Source organism: Amblyomma americanum, chromosome 4 (assembly GCF_052857255.1).
Source record: "Amblyomma americanum isolate KBUSLIRL-KWMA chromosome 4, ASM5285725v1, whole genome shotgun sequence".
Taxonomy (NCBI): domain Eukaryota; kingdom Metazoa; phylum Arthropoda; class Arachnida; order Ixodida; family Ixodidae; genus Amblyomma; species Amblyomma americanum.
The window spans coordinates 57504929-57530416 of NC_135500.1; the positions used below are offsets into that span (position 1 = coordinate 57504929).

The 25488-nt window shown below is 46.1% G+C and overlaps 1 protein-coding gene and 1 non-coding gene across 5 annotated transcripts in view; both read left to right on the forward strand.

Moving 5' to 3' along the window:
* Positions 1-18755: 18755 nt before the first annotated feature.
* On the forward strand, positions 18756-18828 carry TRNAS-GGA (transfer RNA serine (anticodon GGA)). The gene has a single exon. It is a non-coding gene; the product is annotated as a tRNA-Ser (tRNA).
* Positions 18829-20297: 1469 nt separating this feature from the next.
* The window catches only part of LOC144130129 (uncharacterized), a 102028-nt gene continuing 96837 nt past the window's right edge, over positions 20298-25488 (forward strand). For all 4 annotated transcript variants that reach the window (XM_077664139.1, XM_077664141.1, XM_077664142.1 and 1 more), the window contains exons 1-2: positions 20298-20382; positions 22956-23059. The gene's annotated coding sequence lies outside the window, so the exon portion shown is untranslated. The remainder of the gene's footprint in view (positions 20383-22955; positions 23060-25488) is intronic.

The window sequence follows — 25488 nt, forward strand, 5'->3', positions numbered from 1 at the left end:
GGCGGGCGTTTCTGGCACAAACAGGACAATATGTGCCGATGATCCTCGCTTCGTAGTAATCGTGAACGTACTCGACGACGACGAGTCCACGCCTTTGCACAGTCTCCGTTTGGCCTTCTTGCTTACGACTCTGATGAAGCCGTCGTCAGCCGAAGAGTCATCACTGGTGGCCGAGTACACCACGTTGGCCTGGCTGCTTGCGTCATTCGGGAGGACAAGACGTTTCCTCTGGGCGGCAGCGGCTGACCGACCGGACGGAAGTTCAACAGTATCCACTTCCATGACCGTCACCAAAAAAGCAACTGTGCTTTCATTATAATGTCGTAAAACAGGAAAAAACTGGAGGCAAAGGGACGAAGTTCTGGTCTAGAGCCACTTCATCGTCTTCTCAGGTGTGTTCGCCTGATAAGTGCACTGCCAAAAGGAGGCACAGAAGGTAGTAACGTAAAACATTTTCACCTTTCTACTTTTTTTGACACCCCGATGAAATGCATTCTTTGGTATGTAATGCAATAAACACGTAAAACCTAATTAGTAATGACATGCTATGTGGGGTTTAACGTCCCATGTTTTACCTGACCTATGAGAACTGCCACAGTAGGAAGTGTCCTGATTAATTTCAATTCCTCATTGGTCATGAAAAGGACGCTGAGGACAAATTTAAGTTCGCATGTATCGATACATTAGTGTCTAAATTACAGAGACCACACTAACCGAAAACGGTGATGTTGTAAGCTAGAAGATACCAGAATAACCAAATGTAGGAGCCGTCTCCACCAACCGATTTCGCGAGCAAAATGCATGCGTCGACGCCGAAAACTTGGGAGTTTCAGTTGAATGGCAGGAAGATTTTACTACAATTTTTTCGCCGACGAATAGATCTTTTGCTGTCATACAGTCGTCAAGAAAGCCACTAAAAACCAGATAATCTATTTACACCCACAGAAATAATTGAATGGAGTGGGCCTCATTGCCCCTTCATTGTGTACTAGCATTGGAGAACATGCAGCAGGTATTCGCATTCCGCCTCCATCCGAATGTGGCCGCCGCGACATAGGTTTGAGGGTGCGTTCCTGGGTTCATTCAGTACCTCAAGGCTGATATCACTAAGCCATCACAGAGGGCTGGTTTAAATGTTTTGGGCCAAAGTAACATTTTTGGTTGAGGGACCATTGGTGAATTATTGGCGATATAAAAACCATTAAAGCTCTACTAATATCAGCAGCACACATTGTGCACTGAGTGAAAGGTGAAATCAGATAAAATATGCCAGACTACCTATTACCAGGCAGTGCTAGCATCTAGTAAGAGTTTTGTGCTGCGGAACTGCCTATTTTGCCTCAAAACGAATGCATAAGCTCGTGCAACCGGACTGTCTAATAAGATGTTCTAGTAACACATCAGTCCTTGGAGCGCTGCTGTGCCCACACTTCACTATTGCGCACGAGTGTCTTCACATGCAGCCTCCATCAAAGTGTAGGCGTTGTGATATTTTCTGATTTCCCAGATGCGAGCAACATGAGTTTGAATTGTTTCATGAAATCTTTCTTCACGTTCTTCATAGGCGAGGCGGCGCGAGGCCAGGAGTTCGGCTTACATCGGCTGCTTCATGGCGGTTCAAAGATTACGTCGTGATGAAGCGGTGAACAATTGGGTCCAGGAAAATGAGGTGTCAGTTGGATCCTTATACCTTCACGAGCTCGGTGACGAAAAATAGTGAAGATCCAGGGCGAAATGCCAAAGCCAGCAGCGAAAAATTTTGCAGCCCATGCAAGGCACGTTCTCCGCGAAGGGGCGCGCTTTTCCCGTCCTATCCAAATCTTGTGGGTTCCGGCTCAAGTGGGGCACCCTGGAAATGAGGCGGCAAATTCAATCGCTCGCGATATGACAGACCGAGCTGCCCCTACACTCTGAGATGGACACGCGTTACTCCCTCCTCACCTTCCATGTCATCACCTTCATCATCGAAACTTCCGCCTATCCCTCCCTGCCCTTAACAAGTCCCCCTCTAAGCTCCAATAGAACACATGGCGCCATTTACCTGCCCACACTTTCCTCTCTCCTGCCCGCCTTGCTCTTATTCACACCGGGGCCTTCCCACCTGAATGCACGCTCTGCAGCCATGCCTGAGCAGTCTATACTTTGCTCAGATTCTTTATTGATGTCGGGCACTTTCTCCCCCCGCCACCTGGCACCTAAACAGTCCGCAGCTGTGAGAGGCTGCTATGGCCAGCTCGGGGCCGCATGTTCAACTACTGCTTACGGCCTCGGAAGCGGATGTCACCGCCAGGCATGACATGGAGGCCACGACCAGCAGCCGGAAGGCCACCCATTGAGTGGCGGCATCATAACTGTCTTTTTTTTGGAGGGGGGGTCTCGCTAAATAAAGTTTTCACCACCCCCGAACTTACTACATACAAATTACTACATACTACTACTACGATTAAGTACGAGTAGTTACTACTACGAGAATTTACTACGAGTAAGTATGTATGCACGTACTTACGACGCAGCGCACAAACAAAAACAGTAATACAGGAAAGTGTAAAATCTGCACAATTCGCATGGCAACTAAACTATTGCAAAGCAGAAGAAAGGTAAGTGCAACAGAAAAAAAATCAATGTAACAGATATGCCCTGAGGTATCGTAAACATTGCATTAATATTGCATTAACATTGCATTAATATTCGGTTGCGGGAACATTTGAATTCGCTCTCGGATTCAAGTTATTCCCATTTGAAAGATCACTGCCGAGAGTGCGGAAAACAGGAGAAAAAGAAAAATGCCGCCCCCTGGTCACCAAACAAAGATTTTGTTTCGCCATAGAGAAAAAACAACCAGGGAAATAATGGAGGCATATTTCATTCGGAAAAGACAAGCGGAGTGTGTGAGCCAGCCTTCCTTGATTCTTGCTGATAAGGAGTTTTCTTTTTTAGATAATTCATGATGTAACCATTGAATTCAGCGAGATAACCATTGAAAAGTGCCAATGCAATCGCTCAGTGCCTGATGCATCACGTGTTTTTGAATATAAAATGTATGTTCTTCTTAATAAAATCATAAGTTGCGAGTCAGCGCTTGTCTGTGTCTTCTCTTCTCGTCTTTCGTCTGTTCGCGCTGTTCCACCCACCATGAACTGTTACCAACTAGCCCAAGTTTCCATCCTTCTTGAAATAGTAAACTTATAATAGTCTGCACCAGCATGTCTAATTCTTCATACAGACTTGAACGCTTCCAGATCACGTACTAATTATGGTGATGAGATGCTTCTGTGTCATCCTACCCAAACTTCTAAATAGTTGTCACAACAGCGGCATAGAAATTCTCAAACTACGTCAGAATTCAAGTTGCTTATAAACTGTTACCTCTAATCAATATGTTGATGACTTTCTGTACATTTTACGCCGCATTATTATCTCTTTTTTAAAGCAATCACGTCTTCTGATCCGTGCATTATATTTTTTTTCATTGCATTATATGCATTATCATCTGTCACCATATGAGTGCTCCATAAAGCGTTCCGCAGCATTTGCTCGTACAGGAGTTTAAGGTTCTTCAAGATGCTTGCATGCAACCTCGGCTTCCTCCATCCTTGAGAATTAATTAATTAATTATTAATTAATTAATTAAATTTCGTAGAAAAGCTCATGAAGGGACTTTATATCACACAATGCCAGAGGCAACAACATTCTCCAGGTTAAAATTGTGAGTGCACTCGGCTAATGAGGCGGAGCACCCTATTTCAATCTCGGCCGCGGAAGGCGCGCGTGTGCTCCGCGATGTCAGCGCACTTTAAAGAGACTTAGGTGGTTCAAATTAATCGGCAGCCATCTACATATACATCCTGATCTGAAAAACACACAGCACATTACGTCATGCCAAAACCGCAGTTTCGCTCACCTGGTGCATTTTGTTTAGATCTTCTCTCAAATCCAGCAGGTTTTAATGTTCGTGCTATACTGCCGCACCCACATTTCAGCGGCTTTTCCATCAGAAGAGTTGCAGCGGAGCATCTTCACATCACTAGCAGATGACTCGTAATCTTCCACGCACTCTAGAGCGCCGACGGCCAATTCATCACCCTGCGAAGATGTGTATAGCCCAAGGTCCATGGCGCCCTCCATGGTGCTGACTTCAGTGTCATTAACGACACGATCAGATTGCGCAAGTCGCTGTCAGTAAACTGTGCGTAGCTGTCGGCTAGCAGATGAAACATCACGGTGAACTTACAATATTTCGCGCTACAATTGAGCGCGCGAATTTCAGCGCCTCATGAGTGGTGCGATGTGAATGTTTCGCTTTCGTTTGAATCGTGCGCTCCAGCTACTCGGCGAATGTTATTCTGTGTACTATGCACGCTTTATGTGCTTATGATTCCAAAACAGTATTCTTACGTGTTTTAATAATAAAGATAATTAATTCCTATTCATATTTTTAAAAAGCGCGTCAATAGTTACCTTGCCTGCATCGTCATTCTCAATATCTGCGGATGGGCCTCATCGTCTCATGTCCAATCGAATTCAAAATCAAAGCCGCTATGAAGGAAATAAATGACTAGTGGCGTCTGGTTTTTCTTCATTCTTTTGCGCGCTTTTAGTTTGGGAGTTAATCTGAATCAAAAACCAGGTTATTATCAGTATATTTTATGGTAGAAACCCAACAAAATTTGTGATAGGACGCAGTGCCGAAAAGGATATGCGGCGGCAAGCACGGGCTCTGTTGAGCTCCAAGAATACGCGGTGTATCTGCTTTGTGCACAAGACGCAGCTTGCTGGGCTTCCATTCCCTGCGCTGCTGTCTTCTTCTGTGAACTAGAGGGCAAAACACCTACAGCAACTGTCTTCTCATACGTCGGCGGCAAGTACTTCACAAAAATCTCGCAGTTGAGTACTATATTGCGCTTCGTAAGTAGGAGCAAACCGTGCATTATAGTTGCTTACATTGCCTTACTACTAAATGTGCGGACGAAGCCTAGTACTCGAGATGAGGCTGCAGGTGCATGTGATGGTTGGTATGCTTTTCTTTAAATCTTGAAACAACAGACAGAGAGAAAGACTCCGCACTTGTGAAAAATGTCAGTCTTGAGTCTGGAGCAAACCTGCTCTTGTTCACGATGTTTCCTTCATTCCCTAATTGGTTGGCCATGTGAAAGATTACGTGTGTAGGTTCGTTTGCTTCCTTTCTTTCAGTATTGCTGTTCCGTTTTTCGTGTTCACAGTACAGTTTCAGCCTCGTCTATGGTCTGTATTATGGGCGTTTCGCTGTTACTGTTACTTTGATTTTGGTCATCGTTGACTGCAGCGTGCAGGTGTTTTTATTTACAAAATTATTCGATAACAAGTGCATCTCTACTGTGCACATGAAGCTTCTACACTGTCTCATTGCCCAGGCCATGTTGTCAAGCTCCAGCAACTGATCGTCTTCATCCTAGATATCCTAAATATTACCTAAAGGGAAAGGTGGCGTCACCGTTTATGCGAGTATCTTGAAGGAGTATCGACACCTAATTTTCGTGGCATGTTTTCTTTTTTGTAGTGAAATGCTGTGAAAGGTACGGAAGTCGTCTGCACGAAAAAAAGGGAGGCTTGTTACTCTGCGCTTGTTTTGTGGCTGAATGGTCTTAGATACGAGAAAGCGACTGCGTGTCGTCAGTAATCACAGTGCATTTAATCAAGATCACGACAAATGTATCATGTAGTAAACCTGGCGACAAAGAATTCAATCTTTTCCGCTCTCCACAAGGAACGCACTATTTTTTTCCCGCAGATGTAGGCGGCACAAACAGGGGCCCTAACTTTGACATCGTTGCGCCTTACGTATAAAACGGGGTATATACATGGATCATCACGAGTTGTTTGCTTGTGACCCTTAAGAAACTTACAATCAAATTTTTCTCTCATGCAATTTTTTTTTTCGGTTTAGGTTTTAGCAGTTCTGTGATGTCAAAGTTCCTTAAGGGTCACATGAGGCATGAAAAGGCACCAATATAATAGCGGCTTCTTCATTCTTTATAATTTCGGTTCTTGAGGCTGCTCGAGGCAGAAGTATACATCGATTACCATGTGGTATCCTCTTATGTATGCAAAATAATTTACATTCGAATTTCTCTGTCAAGCTGCTCGGTTTTTGTTTTCAATAGCTGAACGATGACTCCGACGTCCAAGTTGCGTAGAGGTCACGCCAATCATGTGAAAACAAATAATCGCTGCGTAGTGTAGTGTATTAATGTGACGAAGCAGCGATTATTTGTTTTCACATGATTGGCGTGACCTCTACGCAACTTGGACGTCGGAGTCATCGTTCAGCTATTGAAAACAAAAACCGAGCAGCTTGACAGAGAAATTCGAATGTAAATTATTTTGCATACATAAGAGGATACCACATGGTAATCGATGTATACTTCTGCCTTATGCATCACTTCAAATAGGAAAACACAAGCCCAATAATTAGGTTATATACTCCTTAAGAAAGCTCTTCGACTATGGGAATGCCAGGGCGACGAGGTTTCTTTGGTGCGCTGCTGCTAGCCCTAAAATATACCTACGACTACGAAAATAAATTTTTGCCAAAAATATTGCAAGAAAACCATCTCACAGTCGAAGTTACCCATAATAAAAATTATTTTTTTATATTCCAGTCAACGAACAGAATACAAATAGGTGTAAATGAGCACTGAGTTTACAGAGGGCTTTCTACCTTAGCAAATATAGTTAATTTTTTTGTGTTTGACAGATAAACCTTTCAGAAGGGTGGTGGCTAAAGACAGTGGGTCATTCATATATGAGGCTCTATTGCGCTAAACGAAGAGACAAGACACAATGACAAGGGCGCTTGTGTCCTGTTCCTTCATTTGCACTATGGAACCTCATGTATACATACACTCTCATTAAAGCAAATGTACTTTGAAAAAAATATAACACTTAAGCTTCCATTTTTGGCATTGAGCCGCCGCGGTGGCTCAGTGGTTATGGCGCCCGGCTGCTCACCCAAAGGCGCGGGTTTGACCCCAGCCGCGGCGGTCGAATTTCAATGAAGGCGAAATTCGAGAGGCCCGTGTGCTGTGCGATGTCAGTGCACGTTAAAGATCCCCAGGTGGTCGAAATTTCTGGGGACCTTCTCTATGTCGACTCTCATAGCCTGAGTAACTTTGGGACGTCAACTCCCATAAAACCATTTTTGGCACTGTTAAATATCGAAACGTTTCATTGGTGTAGTCGGCTATTCTGGATTTTCACCCTATGGTCGTATCTAGGCGGTGGTTCGTGCTATGAAAAAGATGCCCGAATTTTCACCCTTCTATGAGAAACTTGCTTGCACATGCAGAGTGCTGGCTGTCACTATGTCCTGGCACTGTTGCGGTTTTTGCAAAAAAAGCATGAATTAGGAAACGGAACACTGTCCTACTGCTAGCAATGTCCGTATTCTGAGTTTGTGTCACAATCAAAAGCGTCACAATCTGCTGCAGCGGCCACACCTGATTGGTCAAATCATTATGCGAACGTATGCGCTAAAAGCGACACTGCTGGTCGAAACACCGGTAGCAGATGTCGGTTCGCTTGCGACTGTGCGCAGCGGCACGATGTCACTGCAGTGCGGTTGCTGCAGCGAAACGTCCAGAAAGCTGCCATTTTTGATCCACTGCCGTGTAATCTACGTGACGTCCCGGTTAGTTTCCTTTGATAATTTCTGCTGCATCCGAACTTCCGCGTCCGCTTCCGGCATTTCAACCAATCAGGTATTGAAGCTGCAGCAGATATTGACTCTTTTGATTACGACACAAACTCGGAATACGGCCATACGGCTAAGTAACGGCATGTTCATGCTGACGAGTGCAATATGCAGGTATTTTTATGAATTAATTCATCAAGTGGAAGTCTCTTCTGAATACCGTTCGTGGCCACCGCCAGACTTAGAAATGAAGCAAATACAATCGTGTGCGTGTACATTTAACACGAGTGGCGCTTGTCGAAGTACTTTACACTTCTGAAAGACAAGTATCTTTGAGACTCCTACGAAAAATTTGTATAGTGGTCACAGCAACAGGCTGTTGCATTTTAAATTCACGAAAAACTTTTTTTCCATCTGTCACCTTACAATGCACAAGCTCCCGCTGGACGAACCCAGCTTGTTGTGTGAATGGCTTCAAGCAATGGTATATAACAAAAAGAGCATCTGGAATTACCTTCAAGAAGTTTGCTCCCACCAACTGAAACTGCTATATTAAAATATTGTTGAAAAATCACAAAAGCATACTTGTCTTGTATCACCTGCATTATAAGCTCACTGGTTGTACTACACAGCTAGGCCTGGTTTCTGCTCTAAATTCACAGTAAGTGCAAAACACCAAGGCCTAGAGTGGTGATGACAGCAGCACAGGAGAAACTCACTGACAGCTACATCGATGATAACGCGTTTCAAGCATTACATGGAACCTTTTCTCAGAAGAATTCATCTGGTAACATCCAACTCTACAAACATATGCTTGTTCATGCAATGCAGGGAAGAAGATGGTGATACGCCGGTGCCAAAGATGACTAAGCTAGTTGCTGAGGTGGTGCCTAATGCGAAGTTTGGGTTGTTTTTAGGCTTGGTTTTGTTTCCGCCGTTCAATTCAATCTGCCTCGGCCGACCTTCTCACCTCTGGTGATCTATGCATGTAAACCAAGTTTGGGTGTGTCAGCCACATTTTCATAGAGCAAAAGTCGCCTGACTGCTCTGCGATGTCAATCTGCATTAAGAACTTCATGTAGTCGAAATCAGTCCACAGCAGTCTGCTATGATTACCCTCACAGCCAAGATGCAGCTTCGGAGGATAATACATCTCAAATGCCATGCCGGACCACATTTAAATGAATTGCTATTCCATTTGTTTTGCCATTTGTAATTCAGAAGGAAGCAGTTTATGTTTGAAAATTGGCTGTCATGACCTTTAAAACAGCATAAGAGGTGGGAGAAAGTTTGAATAATGGCGGTGGGACAATACGTTTAATTGGCTGTAATGACCTTTAAAACAGCGTAAGAGGTGGGAGAAAGTTTGAATAATGGCGGTGGGACAAAGTGCATTTCTCAGCTAATTTTATTCTACAGCAAGAGACGTGCCAAGTAGAGCACATTCACATTGAGATATTTGGGATGAAACGTGGTCGGAAATGATTTGTAGCACATGCTGTCAAACTGAAATCCTACTCAAAAGCAAGCAGCCTTTTTTCTTGATTAAAAATGATGTTGGGTTTCAGGATTTCATAGTGGGACTCAGCAGCAACCTGAAAAATGTCGTGATGTGGCAGATGGCGATGATGTATTTTACTGGTTGCGGGCCTAGCGCAAATGCTTCATCTTACACTACAGCCCATTTTGTCATATTTTGGTCCATAACATGACCTGGTGCCACCGACTGACCGTCGTAATCATGGACATGGCGTGGGTGATACAGTGAAGAACGGGACGGGAGGTGTAGCACGACAGGTTTACAAAGCAGGAAAGAAAATGCAGGAGGTGAAGGGGATGAACCTTTGCCCACACTGTGACAGTATGTTCTTGCTGAGATTTTTTGCTGGTAAAGTGTTTGAAAAGTGTAGAAATCTTTGTACTGCGATAGGCCTGCCTTATTTTAATGCTGAGCATTAAAAGGGTCTGTGCTAGCGGAAATGGTGACCATCGTCACAAGTGACCATCTTAGTAATAATCAACTTTAGACCCAATTTGCTCTTCCCAAGCAACATTTTGGTAGCAGTCATTGATTTACTGACAGCCTTGTAACCGAGTTTTGAGAAAACTGCCCAACATTGCAGGTGGCAGTTAATGATTAGTTACAAGAACTTGCTCGGAAAGAGCAACCTGTGTCTCACAAACCTCACTGGTGGCAGGACCTGCCATCGCAGGGTAGTGGCGTATCGCTTAACCGCTGCACCACTGCACCACTGCGCCGGGAGGGGTATGATGACTACCTAGGATGTGCGAATGTGAAGTAGAGAATGCTTAATTTCGCATATGGGCATTAGCTGCAACACAACCAACAGCAACAGAAAATGGCAACGCGTTCAAACTATCCACAGAGGATTTCCTAAGAGTTTTGTTATTTTGCCTATTAGGGTGTAAGGTAACATGTGCAAGCCGTATAAAATGAGGTTGTGTACCTGCTCAAGTGCCCAGGACCCTGATAATGTCATGTATTGTTACTTGGTGTAAGGTTTCTTGATACAAGCAAGACTGAAAACTATTTTTTTACATTTAAAATAACCTAAAAAAAGAAATATAATAGCTGCCTTCCCAGCCATTGCTTATTACTTGTCAGCCATGCAGTTAGAAAAATGGCAGACGATGGTAATACCGTGTAAGCATCCATTTTCCACGCCTAGCAAGGAGCGGGTACTTCCATGGACTCTACGCCGCAGATGATGGCGGTTTGTTGTTTTACTGTTACAATTCGGGAAACAGGCGACTGGAAAATCAGTATTGATTTGAATGTTTGCTAATTGTTCCTTGTGTGGCTTATGGTCCACAGTGTATATTTTACTTGATAGTTTACTACATTGTGTTAATTTTGCTAAAGCTTTTTAAGGAAAGCAGTCCTGTAAAGCTTGGATTGCAAATACCAAAGAGCAAGCAAATCGCGCGTTTTTAACAGCCTTATCAGGAGGTGTAAATGACAGAACTGAAGGCCATGGGGTAAAGGTATTGCACATTTATTGAAGACAGCTTGCACTTCGGTGAGGAGTGGCAGCTAGCTACCAAGCATATCTGGTATGTCTCTCTGAATGCTGTGAACATTTTCGTCTGCACATGCCTAACGACTCATCCTCGGAGTGTCAGCACTTGTGGTGATGCTAGCGCCTTTTTATGAGAATAATTGCAGCATGATGTGTTGTCGAGAGCCATTTGTCCAAACGTTTGTCAGGTATATGACATTGGCAGTTGCGTGCTCAGTCAAGTGCCGGGCAGCTCCCCAAAAGATTACCTTACGTTAGAAATGGGGCTCCTTTGCAATGATTTGTTCACTAATGTCCTCAAACAGTAATGGGCCTCAATAGCACTTGCAAAACGGTGATACGCAGTTGTGGCACCGGGACTATGGCTTTCATTTGTTAGATTGAATGTTATTGGTTCAATCCTTGTCCTGGTGGCAAAATTTTTATGGAGGTTAAGTGCAGAAATGCTGTGTACTAACGTTTTAATGCTCGTTACGTAATCCCAAGAAGAGGCCTCCACTTTTCTTTGTCTCATAGCCAACGGTGCTGCTTTGGCATGTCGAAATACATCTATGAATAAAATATTATTACATTGTGTTTGCTTGCCAGATTTTGTCAACAAATTTCTTTTCCTACTGTTGAAATTCTCTTCTTCAGCTGTTAAAACTCAAACTGTGTTTCAGGCAACACATGAATGTATGTGTGTTTAGGTTTATGAGGGTTTAACGACCCAAAGCGACACAGGCTATGAGGGACGCCGTAGTGAAAGGCTCCGGAAATTTCGACCACCTGGGGTTCTTTTACGTGCACTGACATCGCACAGCGCACGGGCCTCTAGGATTTCGCCTCCGTCGAAATTCGACCGCCGCGGCTGGGATTGAACGCGCGTCTTTCGGGCCAGCAGTCGAGCGCCATAACCACACTCAGCGACGGCGGCGGCTTAATATATATATATATATATATATATATATATATATATATATATATATATATATATATGATGCCGCGAATATTTGCAGTGTTTGTTCGTTTTTCAAATCTGCCTCCACACCACCTTATCGCTTTCTTTGCGACGCAAGACGCGACTAGATTTATCTCGATTGATCGCAGCCAGGCAGAGCTGATTCTACGTTGTTCCGGAATGTTCTAGTAACTTTGCACGCTTTATCTCGAATGTTCGCTATCAGCTTTAAATTGAGCACGGCCGACAGCGGCGAGCATTCTGTTCGACGACCGCCGAGCACGCTTGTCGCTTCTCCGCCGCCGAGTGATTCAGTCCATTTTGAGTGTAAGTCAGCCCAATAAACAGTTTTCTTTTAGAAGACCCTTTTGTCCGTCTTCATCGCTGCTTCGACTGCCGTCACCACTACGTGACATCTGGTGGAGGTGCGGGGTTGCCTTCCATGTTCCGGACGCCCCCTTCAAGTCGTGAAGCCAGCCCTCAGCGCTTCACACCCGGGGACGAGCCAACAGCTCAGCGAGCCAGCCGACGTCTCCAGGGAGAGGAGCCTGAATTCGGGAAACTGCCGGACCGCACCAGACAGCTAAAAGACGCTGCTACGAGCACCGCAACCTAGCCGAAGATGTCGACACCGATCATACTACAGCAGTCGCGGGTGCCGCCAACTTTCAATGGATCCCTAGGCGAACACCCTGAAGAATGGTTGGATCAATTTGAGCGCGTGGAGTCATTCAACAAGTGGGATGAGGCGGCAAAAATTGGACACGTGTTCTTCTCATTGGAAGGCTCCGCACTCACGTGGTACGAAAACTACTAGCCGTCCCTTACGACATGGGAGCTATTCAAGAAAGAACTATTGAAGGTATTCACCAGTGTCGTGAGGAAAGAGCCGAACGACTTCAAGAGTCCAGGATCCAGCTTCCGAATGAGCCCGTTCGCGGTTACGTCGAGGAGATGAAGCGCCTATTTCGCCGCGCCGACCCCAGGATGACCGAGGAAAAGAAAGTTCAGTTTTTAATGCACGACGTAAAAGAACAACTCTTTGGCAGCCTCGTCCGCCAGCCGCCAAGAACAGTCGAGGAATTCATGCAAGAAGCCTGCACGATTGAGAAGACCCTCGACCTCCGAGCTCGGCAGTACAACCGCCCTTCCTCTGCCTGTGCAATCCGTTCGGACACGCCGGCCACCACCAGCGAAAGCTTGCGGGAGGCTATCCGCGAAATCATCCGAGAGGAGCTACGCCGATTACTGCCATCCTCCCCACAGCCACAAGCAGCTACTATGATGGACGTGGTACGGGAAGAAGTGCAACAGGCACTTGGCACCCCGACGGCCACAGAACCCCAGACCATGACCTACGCCGCTGCAGTAAGAACTGCTCAGCTCCAACGACAACCCCCACGTCCTCCCCGAGATGAGCCACTTGTTCCACAACTCCGCCTCCCAGCCCCCGCCCGCCCAGCCTATGACCGACGCTCAAGCCCCAGGAAATGCGACGCCTTGAGGACTTCCGACTACCGGCCGTTGTGCTTCCATTGCGGTGAGGCCGGCCATATTCTTCGTCACTGCCCGTACCGATGTATCGCTCTTCGAGGATTTGCCGTTAACGCCCCACGACCACGCTTCAGCCAACGTCGGCAGGAAATCGACGAGTACCTGCGTCGAGAATAGTACACGCCGATCCGCTTTTCGCGCTCACCATCGCCGTAAACCTCGCGCTTTGCGTCGCCACGCCGCAGCAACGCAGCCGCGGTACGAGGAAGGTCTCCCAGCCCCCGTAGGGGAAACTAAAGGCAGCAACCTCTGGAGGTGAGGTTGCTCAAGAGCGAAACGCCGAAGATCCTCCACCGAATACGCCCCATGAAGACGCTGTACCCGCGACTCCGCATGAAGAACCGGCACTCGCTGCACTGACACCGCATACAATGAGAACCCCGACCACGATGCAGGCTGCCTTGAAAACGACGCCGCCACCCAAAAGAGCTTCGAACACACGCCCCACCCGCGACTCGCATACGCGACGAAGCCGTGACCCGACGCCGAGAGCGACATCCAATGCAAGAGCCAGGACCTCCGACTTAAAAGTGACTATCGACGGTCGGAAAGTTACCGCTCTAGTCGACACAGGAGCCGATTACTCGGTGATGAATGGAACGTTCGCTGCCCAGCTGAGCAATGTCACAATGGCTTGGGACGGCCCACAAATTCGCACCGCAGGGGGCCACCTCATTACGCCATCAGGACGATGCACAGCGCGAGTGACTGACTGTCAAAGGACATACCTACCCTGCGTCCTTTGTTGTGCTACTGCAATGCTCCCGCGAAGTGATCTTGGGCATGGATTTCCTTAATGAGCATCAGGCGATCATCGACCTCCGATCCAAGCAGATGACGCTTTCGACGGACAAAGTCATCGCTTCGATGAATACTGGGGAAAATCACGTTGCTCTGAGTGTCCTGGAGGAAGAAATGAGCGTCCCACCACGATCAAGCGTTATCGTGACCGTGGTCGCCGCGAAAGCCATTAACGCTGAAGCCATCATCGAGGAGACCGTGCAGTTTCTTCTAGACCGAGGAATCAGCATTGCAAACGGCATCGCACATTTCCGCAATGGCCAGGCCGAAGTACTGCTGACTAACTTCAGCGAAGAATACCGGCACATTAACAGAGGAACGACGAGTGCTTTTTTCGACGAAATATCTGACGTACGAGACTCCTTCGCCCTCTACGACCCCTCCGCAGAAGATTCGCCTGACCAAGAGAGCTCGGCCACTTTCGACATCAACCCAGCCCTGCACCGGAACAGACAAGACCAGATCCTTAATCCGCTTCAAAGCTACAGTGAGTGTTTTTCGACATCGCTGAAGGTGCGACAGACGCCAATTGCCAAACATCGCATTATAACGGATCAACACGTCCGACCTCTCCGTCAAAGCCCCTACCGTGTGTCACCGCGAGAACGACAAGCCATCCGGGAACAAGTCGAAGAAATGCTTGGCGACGACGTCATCGAGCCTTCAAACAGCCCATGGGCGGCACCGGTTGTTCTAGTGAGAAAGACGGCGCACTTCGATTCTGCGTGGATTACCGTCGCTTGAAGAACATAATAAAGAAGGACGTCTACCCCCCTCCCCCGCATCGACGACACACTGGACCACCTCTACAACGCCGATATTTCTCATCGATAGACCTCAAGAGCGGCTACTGGCAAATTGAGGTCGACGAAAGAGATCACGAGAAGACAGCATTCATCACTCCGGATGGGCTGTTTGAGTTCAAGGTGATGCCATTTGGTCTCTGTTCCGCACCAGCGACGTTTCAGCGAGTAATGGATACAGCGCTGGCAGGCCTGAAGTGGCAAATTTGTCTGCTATATATAGATGACGTCGTTGTCTTCGCCTCGAACTTTCAAGAGCACCTCAAAAGACTTCGAACAATAATAGACGCCATCAAGTCGTCTGGCCAAACCTTGAAGGCAGAGAAATGCCAATTTGCCTACGAAGAGCTGCTCTTTCTAGGCCACATCGTTAGCAAGGAAGGAGTACACCCAGACCCGCAGAAAACAGCTGCTATTGAACAGTTTCCACCGCCGGCTGATAAGAAAGCAGTGCGCAGATTCCTCGGAGTGTGCGCATATTACCGACGATTTGTGAAAAACTTTTCGCGCATCGCCGAGCCCCTGACCCGACTGACGAAGGCAGACGTGCCGTTTAAATGGGAAGCGCCGCAAGCAGAAGCCTTCAAGGAACTCAGCGTCGTTTACAGTCCCCACCGATCCTTGCGCATTTTGATGAAAACGTTGATACAGAAGTTCATACCGACGCTAGCAGCGTGGGACAAGGCGCCGTCCTCGTTCAAAAAGTGACAGGCTGGAGAACGTCATCGCATACGCTAGCCGTTCCCTTTCCAAGGCCGAGGCTAACTATTCGACAACTGAGGAGTGCCTTGCCATCATCTGGGCTACGTCGAAATTCCGCCCCTGCCTTTACGGATGACCGTTCAAGGTGGTCAGCGACCACCACGCGCTCTGCTGGCTTGCCAATTTGAAGGACCCCTCCGGCCGACTCGCTCGATGGAGTCTGCGTCTCAAGGAGTTTGACGTCACCGTCGTTTACAAGTCCGGACGCAAGCACTCTGACGCCGATTTCCTCTCACGAGTCCCTGTAGGTGCACCGCCGCCGGACGACGATGAGGACGCCTTCCTGGGACCAATCAGCCCCAGCTCTTTTGCTCAGCAGCAACGCTCGGACTCCGAACTAAAAGACCTCATCGAGCACCTGGAAGGCAAGGTTTCTTCATCCCCCGCTTCATTCAAGCGAGGACTGTTTTCCTTCTGTGTGCAGAATTAGGTCCTTGTGAAGAAGAACTTTACAGCGAACAATACAGCCTACCCTCTTGTTGTACCTATTTGCTTCCGCGAAGAAGTTCTACAGGCTTCACACGACGAGCCGACCGCTGGACATCTCGGGTTAACTCGCACGCTCCCCCGCATTCAAAACAAGTATTACTGGCGCCGACTTTCTGCCGATATGGCACACTATGTGAAAACCTGCCGAGATTGTCAGCGATGAAAGACTCTACCCACACGACCAGCAGGATCTCTGAACCCCACTGAACCTCCCTCAAGGCCCCTTCAGCAGATCGGCATGGACTTGCTTGACCCTTTTCCAACGTCAACATCTGGAAATAAGTGGATCATCATAGCGACCGACTACCTGACCCGCTACGCCGAGGCGAAAGCCCTACCGAACGGAACAGCAGCAGAAGTCGCCAAATTTTTCGTGGAGTGCATTCTTCTTCAACACGGCGGCTCCGATGTGCTCATCACGGACAAAAAAAAAGTATGGTGGGGCAGCCAGAAAAAAAAGAATGTAAACCAATATGCCCCTGCCTGTGCCACTCAGTATAACAGGCTTAGTGCTCATCACGGACAGAGGAACAGCATTCACGGCTGAACTAACGCAAGCCATCCTGCGCTACAGCCAAACCAGCCACCGGAGGACAACTGCATATCATCCGCAGACCAACGGGCTGACCGAGCGCCTGAATAAAACCATCGCCGATATGCTCGCCATGTATGTCGATGCCGAACACAAAACCTGGGATATCATCCTGCCTTACGTCGTCTTCGCCTACAACACCGCAGTGCAGGAGACCACCCAGATGACACATTTTAGGCTCGTTCATGGCAGGGACGCCACGACCACGCTAGACGCCATGCTGCCCAACGTTACAGAAGAAGAGAACGTCGACGTTGCCGCCTACCTTCAACACGCAGAAGAAGCTCGAAGGGTTGCCCGATTACGGATCAAAGATCAGCAGCGGTGCGACGCCAGACGCTACAACCTACGAAGACGCAACGCGGAACACAAGCCAGGAGACCAAGTCTGAGTGTGGACGCCCATTCGCCGCCGTGGATTGAGTGAAAAGCTTTCGCGCCGCTATTTCGGCCCGTACAAGGTTCTTCGTCGGCTAGGTGAACTGGATTATGAAGTCATCCCTGACGCAATGACTGCATCCCAGCGACGCCGCGTACGACCAGAAGTTGTCCATGTAGTCCGTCTGAAGCCGTATTATGGGCGCTAAGGACCGCTGCATTTCCATGCTCTATTTTCGCAAAATCCGTTTTTTCTCTTACTAGTCGCATTATTTGTTTTAATGCATCGGGTCGATGCTTCTTTGAGAGGGGAGTAATGCCGCCAATATTTGCAATGTTTGTTCGTTTTTCAAATCTGCCGCTACACCACCTTATCGCTTTCTTTGCGACGCAAGACGCGACTAGATTTATCTCGATTGATCGCAGCCAGGCAGAGCTGATTCTACGTTGTTCCGGAATGTTCTAGTAACTTTGCACGCTTTATCTCGAAAGTTCGCTATCAGCTTTAAATTGAGCACGGCTGACAGCGGCGGGCATTCTGTTCGACGACCGCCGAGCACGCTTGTCGCTGCGCCGCCGCCGAGTGATTCAGTCCAATTTGAGTGCAAGTCAGCCGAATAAACAGTTTTCTTTCAGAAGACCCTTTCGTCCGTCTTCATCGCTGCTTCGACTGCCGTCACTACGTGACAATATATATATATATATATATATATATATATATATATATATATATATATATATATATATATATATGTGTGTGTGTGTGTGTGTGTGTGTGTGTGTGTGTGTGTGTGTGTGTGTGTGTGTGTGTGTGTGTGTGTGTGTGTGTGTGTGTGTGTGTGTGTGTGTGTGTGTGTGTGTGTGTGTGTGTGTGTGTGTGTGTGTGTGTGTGTGTGTGTGTGTGTGTGTGTGTGTGTGTGTGTGTGTGTGTGTGTGTGTGTGTGTGTGTGTGTGTGTGTGTGTGTGTGTGTGTGTGTGTGTGTGTGTGTGTGTGTGTGTGTGTGTGTGTGTGTGTGTGTGTGTGTGTGTGTGTGTGTGTGTGTGTGTGTGTGTGTGTGTGTGTGTGTGTGTGTGTGTGTGTGTGTGTGTGTGTGTGTGTGTGTGTGTGTTTGTGTGTGATGCCAACAGCCACCGAAACCAAGGGGCATAGGGGAATGTGTGTTTGTTTTTTATATTTGTAGTGCTGATTAGTGTTAGAATAATTCTTCGATTAATCAGTTGGTTAAAGAAAACTACTTATGAAGCAGCAAAAGAGCACCGCCCGCGATATTCGGATGTCATGGGTTCGGATCCCAGCGGCGGCATGGCTGTTTTTTCTGCTTCTTCGTAAGCAATTTTCTTTAACCAACTGATTATTCGAAGTATTATTCTAACACTAATCATCACTACAAATATAAAAATAAACACATTCCCTTATGCACCTTGGTTTCGGTGGCTGTTGGCTTCCTTCATATGTTTGTCAAGCGAGCCCCTCATTTTCCTTTACCTTGCCTGCTAATAGCTTAACGAGGGTCTCGGTTCTGGCAGTCTTGATGCCATAGGTAGCATAAGAGGGCTCTAGCACAGTTTCCCCTCTCACCGTTAGATGACGTTCTACGTCACACTCGCGGTAATACAGGACGTGCGACGTCCGCCGCTATGGACTTGGGTGGCGCTGGTGAACACTCTCAAGGTTCGGTTACCCCCAATAAACATAAATACCCACGAGAGCAGCAGAGTGGACAGCCGTCGCCGTAGCTCAGTTGGTAGAGCACCGGACGGGACATTCGGAGGTCGTGGGTTCGGATCCCACCGGCGGCATGGTTGTTTTTTCTACTGCTTTATACGTAATTTTCTTTAAGCGATAGATTAATCGGAGTATTATCATGCCACTGATCAGCACTACACATTAAAAAAAATTAAACATTCCCCTATGCACCTTGGTTTCGGTGACTATTGGCTCCCTTCATAAGTATATATATATATATATATATATATATATATATATATATATATATATATATATATATATATATATATATATATATATATATATATATATATATATCGCTTAGTATTTTCCGCAATGTTCTTTATTTAGTTTGTGAAATCTTTATTGCATTTCAAAAAATTTTGATGCGCTCAAACAAAAATACCTCGGAAACCCGCCACAAGCCGGCAGCCAATTGGAGGCCGCCTGGCTGCGCCGGCTGCATTTGTGGAAAGCGCCACCCGGATACAACTTTGCTGAGAAAATCGTTTGTTACACAGTTCCGAAATGATTAAATAGCCTCATCCTCAATGATGCAATTTCTTGCTCTGAGCACATTTAAGTGTTTTCGTTGCTGTTATTTCCAAACCTCTCTACAGTGAGCGTTTAGTTTTTTTTAATTCCTGTTTAGAAATGTGTACTGAATTCTCTTCGTCAGTTCTTATATGCGGACTGTTGTATCTGAACCATGCACCTCTGGTATTTTCTTTTTTTTTGTTATTTCTTTTTCGCTTTAGTAATGCTTATGGGATTATTTATTTTTTCTGCTCTACCGCTACTCCCACTGCACGGGTTAAAATCTTGTTTTTGTTTCCAATTTTTTAAATACTCCATAAAAATGTTCGCACTACAGGAGTGAATTATTTGTTTAGTTTTTCATTATTCTTAGTACCGTATAATAAAAACCACAAGCTCGACGTTGCTTCGAGTGTCGCAAATGCCGATACGAATGGTGCCGCAGGAGAACACGTGATCAAAAAATGATGAACAAAATTGACTTAATATAAGGCGAGGCCCTGGTGACCTATCAATAAATGCTGCATGAGCTGAGAGTCAAAGTGGAAATGTCATGCTATCTCTCAGAAACTGTTATAGAACAACAAGTAATATGATAAAAAAACGCTTTATTATGTGTAGCTTAAGTGGTGATTAAGCAGATGGAGAAACGTAAACATCATTCAGAATTTAGAAAATACAAAAAATTATACCGCCGCACGTCAAGACGTGCGGCGGTATAATTTTTTGTATTTTCTAAATTCTGAATGATGTTTACGTTTCTCCATCTGCTTAATCACCACTTAAGCTACACATAATAAAGCGTTTTTTTATCATATTACTTGTGGTTCTATAACAGTTTCTGAGAGATAGCATGACATTTCCACTTTGACTCTCAGCTCATGCAACATTTATTGATAGGTCACCAGGGCCTCGCCTTATATTAAGTCAATTTTGTTCATCATTTTTTGATCACGTGTTCTCCTATCACGCAGAGGCATCAATATAAAAAGCCATCAAATTTGCTGGGGATACATGCATTAGCTGATGTAAACCTGTAGGCTCCTCCACGGAAAATCGCAAACCTCTGCTCTTTAGGTCTAAATCCCGTAAGTAGCTGCGCTATATGATCTGTGCTACCATGTCACGGTGAAAATCGCGGAAAACATGATGAATTCCTGAACAGTGCGAAGCCTCCCGGCGTTTCAATGCTATTAAGTCTGCTGCACGAAACTAATATTCAAAAAATACTTCCGTCTTCGGTCTGTGCATACATGCTGTTGTACATATTCCTAAATGTCACCTCCACACCCTTGTTGACCACCGAATGAAGTTTTTTTACTTACTCACCTCCTATACCGAAGAGCCCCATCGGAAGTTTCGAACATTCCTTTCTCATCTAAGACCCTCGTGCAATGAATGCTCCTGAGCAAAATCGCTGGAACGAAATCAAAGCTATCGCTGCTAAGCTGCCCCTATGCGAGCCCATAAAAGCGTGCCGAAAGCCTCAGTTATTTTTTTTTCATATCCTCATGGTAAAATGGCCTATTAAAACCCAACGGCAAGCCACAGAGCGCAACACACCGCGAGAGAAAGGTCGACGTTTAATTAACGCGAAAGAAGCTCTCTTTGAGACGCTCTTTGTTCGGCTACGATATTTACTTGCTTCAATGATTTTTATGTTTTTTTTTAACAGAGTGCAGTAGCTGTAGTTCAAGGCCTATAGCCGAGTACTCTGCGACAACTGTTGTGATACAAACGAGAGCTCAGTTGCAAAAACTGATGAATAAGACAAGCTTTTGTGGAGAAAAAGGCGCTAAAGACATTTTTGCTTAAGTTCTGTACGGTGCCTCCGTATGCGCCGCCTCTGGAAGCTGCGAATGGGGTCTCGAAACACCCAAAATTTAAATTACTCCACACGTTTTGCTGCCAGGGCACAACTATCTGTGTATACCCTTTCTCGTGTTCTTTTCATTCCTGCGGTCGACCATCGTTATCAAATTCTCGACACGGTAGAAGAAAAATGACCAGGTTCCGCTGCACCCAAAAAGCAGCATCGCTTTTCTGCGTAGACCTTCGCATTTGTTTCTGAGGAATGAGAGGCTGGGAAAACTGAGGAATCATGCTACGCAGCCATCACGGCTAAACTGGACGCCTCCGACTGGGGCTCTTTCGGGGGCACTTTCTTCACTGGGATTTCGCAACTAGTGCGTACTGTGTTGAGGATGCTCAATATGGCGCTCTGAGGACAAAGGCTAGTTCCTCATTTTGTTCTAATTTTCATTAAACAGCGACACATAAGGCTGCTTACGTGCGAGAATGTGAAAGCATGAGGCAGTGTGCTCCACTAGCTGCGCTGTTTCCGCTGGCGCGATATATCATACCATCCATACACACACACGTGCTTATAGCACCAACCAGAACGCTGTACGACGAACGGTTATATCAAAGTTCTGAAATGGAAGTCAGGGAGGTATACAATTGAAGATGCATACGTCGTAGATTCGAATCACTGTCGCAAGTTAGCCTCCAACTAGACTAGGACATGTAGGCGACATGCAACGAGCAATCGTTTGACACCACTCGGAACGCTGTACGACAGACTGTTGCGTCAATTTTGTACGAATGTCGCGAAAACTGGCTCCACATGGAGGTCGTGCAGTGGCGAGTATATGTAGACGTACGACATGTATATTATTGTCTGAACTGCCGGTGCTCGGTTTGCTGCATGCGTCATGCGACCGCCTGATCACGACACTTTACATTTCTTGCCATCGCTGGAATTTTCTGTACTATCTGCGAGTACATACACATAGGCTTACGGCTTATCTCATTATGGATAGTAATGCTTTCGCATTAAAAAAAATCGAAGCAGAGATCAGCAGCAATGTTTTTAGGAAAAATTGGGGGAGGAAAGTTAGCTCTACTTTCGTGCTTAGACTGCGCTTAGGAAGAGTAGCGATCTCAAGTTCGCCTCTTCACAGTAACGCACGTATATTGAAAAAAATGCGGATTTTTTGCTCCGCTTTTTTCACTGTTGGCAGTAAGACCACGAGCCGCAACCACAGGAAAATTTCTTTTCGTTTCCCAATCGTATAAATGCCGACTACTAAACTGAACGAATAAACGGCACTACAAGGATAAAATTTGCTATTTATATCTGAAGTGATACACTGTTAGCGTAGGAAAGCGCAATCTGTAGATTACTGCAATGTTTATTTCAACCGAAAATTGACCTGTGTGTGCGCGCGTTCAATTACTTCTCTGCAGCGTTTCATTCACTGTTGTAGGGAGCTGTGAACAATTGCTGCTACGCTCGTGTTCGCGTCTGCATTCGGGTTTAATTGCGTTACAGTTTTAGACTGGCATGAAGCTACAATTTATTCATGTTTTATTTGGGGCGAAATGGTAAATGCTGGGTTAATGTCCAGACCAGTAGCAGTTCTAATGATTGTCGTTTGACGAGGAACACGAGGTCGAATTAGACCCTACTCCTAAAGTGCCAGACATATTGTAACATCTTAAACGTTACAATTGGAGTCACAGGCACCCGGAGACAGGCAGCCGCTAGCCAGAAAACACTAGCCCACCAAAACCGCCATGCGCTTCTATGTCATCGTCTTCGTCCCGGCTCCCGGAGTCGACGTTATCGTCCAGTCAGTAACACTTTCCCCCTCCGCAGGCGGAGACCTCTGGGCGAGTCAGGCACTGTCACGAGAGTGGAAGGCTTCAACCGGGCAACGTGCGAGACTTCAGTTGTTGCGGAACGTCAGCCACACACAAGCGGTAAGAGGAGCAATGTAGTAGTTCAGGTCACAGAGTTGGTCCACGATGACAGAACGACCTGTGTGGGCGGCCAGCATTTTGTGGTGTAAAACGCGTTTTCATATTAGTCTCCAAAGCCATACGAATTCGCCAGGAAAATAGGTGGTGTGGCGACGGTGGCCGGCGACGGTGGCCGTCGTGGCGAGCTTTTGAGCGATCTTGGGATACGGGTGATCTCAGGCGGGCAAGCCGGCGAGGAAAATAGAGGAATTCAGGATATCACTGCAGAATAGATATTCAGCCTTAACTGAGGAGGACGATCTTAATGTCCATACAATGAACGATAATCTGACAGCTATCATTACGAAGTGCGCAGTAGAAGTAGGCGGTAGGACGGTTCGACAGATACCGGCAAGCTATCTCAAGAGACGAAAAATCTGATTAAGAAACGCCAGAACATGAGGGCGCCTTACCCTACAGACATGATAGAACTAGCAGAGCTATCGAAGTTAAATAAGAAGTTTTAAAGTTAGCCGACATAAGGAAGTTCAATATGGAGAGGATCGAGCATGCTCTATAGAACGGAGGTAGCCTGAAAGCGGTGAAGAGCAAACTAGGTATTAGTAAAAACCAGATGTATGCGTTCAAAGACAAGGAGGGCAATGTCATTAGCAATATGGATAGAATGGTTAAAGTAGCCGAAGAGTTCTGCACAAATCTATACAGTAGTGAATGCAATCAGAGCGTTAATGAGAGAGAGAGTAGCGCACAGCGATGCGTCATCCTGCCAGTAACGAAAGGGGAAGTAAAGAAAGCCTTAGCAGAAATGAAAAGGACAAAAACAGCTGGTGAAGATCAGTCAGGTAACAGCAGGTATGTTGAAGGACGAAAGAGAGATTGTGCTAGAAAAACTAGCCACCCTGTATATGCAATGCCTTGTGACCTCCGCCGTACCAGAATCTTGGAAGAACGCAAACATTATCTTTATTCATAAGAAAGGAGACGGCAAGGACTTGAAAAATTACATACCGATCAGCTTACTGTCCGTTGCCTACAAGGTAATTACTAAGGTAATCGCTAATAGAGTCAGGGCAACCTTAGACTTCAATCAACCAAGTGATCAGGCAGCCTTCCGTAATAGAGATTCAACAGTAGATCATATTCACACTATCAATCTGGTAATAGAGAAATGCACAAAATATTACCAACCATTATATATAACCTTCATTCATTATCAGAAAGCATTCGACTCAGTGGAAACATCAGCTGCGATAGAGGCATTGCGGAATCAGGATGTAGAAAAGCCTGTTGTGAAAATACTGGCAGATATTTATAGCTGCTTCTCCGCTACCATAGTCCTGCATAATGTCAGCAATAAAATTCCAATCAGGAAGGGCGGCAGGCAAGAAGATACGATCTCGCCAATGCTATTCACCGCCTGTTTACCGGAGGTATTCCGAGGCATGAATTGGGAACTGTTGGGAATAAGAGTTAAGAATACCTGAATAATCTGCGATTCTCGGATGACATTGCTTTGCTGAGTCACTCACGAAATGAACTGCAAAGCATGATCGATGATTTAGACAGTCAGAGCAAAACGGTGGGTTAAAAAATTAACATGAAGAAAACCAATGTAATGTTGAACAGTCTAGCAAGAGAACAGCAGTTTACAATTGAAAGCGAGGTGCTGGAAGTGGTAAAGGAATACGTCTACTTAGGGCAGGTAGTGACAACTTATCCAGATTCTGAGAGGGAAACAACTAGAAGGATAAGAATGGGGTGGAGCGCATATGGCAAATTCTCGCAGATGATGAATAGCAGTTTACCGTTATCTCTCGAAAGAAAAGTAAACAGCAGCTGTATATTACCAGTACTCACCTACGGGGCAGAAACATGGAGGTTAACGAAAAGGGTCCAGCTTAAGTTAAGGACAACGCAGAGAGCCATGGAAAGAAAAATGATAGGTGTAGCGTTAAGAGACAGGAAGCGGTCAGAGTGGATGAGGGATCAAACACGAATTAATAGCGTCTTAGTCAAAACATTAAGAGGAAGAAATGGGCTTGGGCAAGGCAAGTAATGTGAAGGCAAGATAACTGGTGGTCATTAAGTGTAACAGACTAGATTTGAAGGGAAAGGAAACGTAGGAGGGGGCGGCAGAAGGTTAGGTGGGCGGATGAGATTAAGAAGTTTGCAGGCATACGGTTGGCGCAACTGACGCAGGACAAGGTTAATTGGAGAGACATGGGAGAGGCCTTTGCCCTGCAGTGGGTGTAGCCAGGCTGATTAGGATGGTCTAAATTCAAAGAGCAAGGCGCTGCCTCTTGAGCTATCATAGCACGATTCCTTCCTGATTTGCCTTTTTCTATCTCTATATAGTTCTACAGTCTACTTCTTTCTCATTTCTTGCCTGCGGCGAAAGAAATACGTTGCCATTTCTGAAGATGTGTACA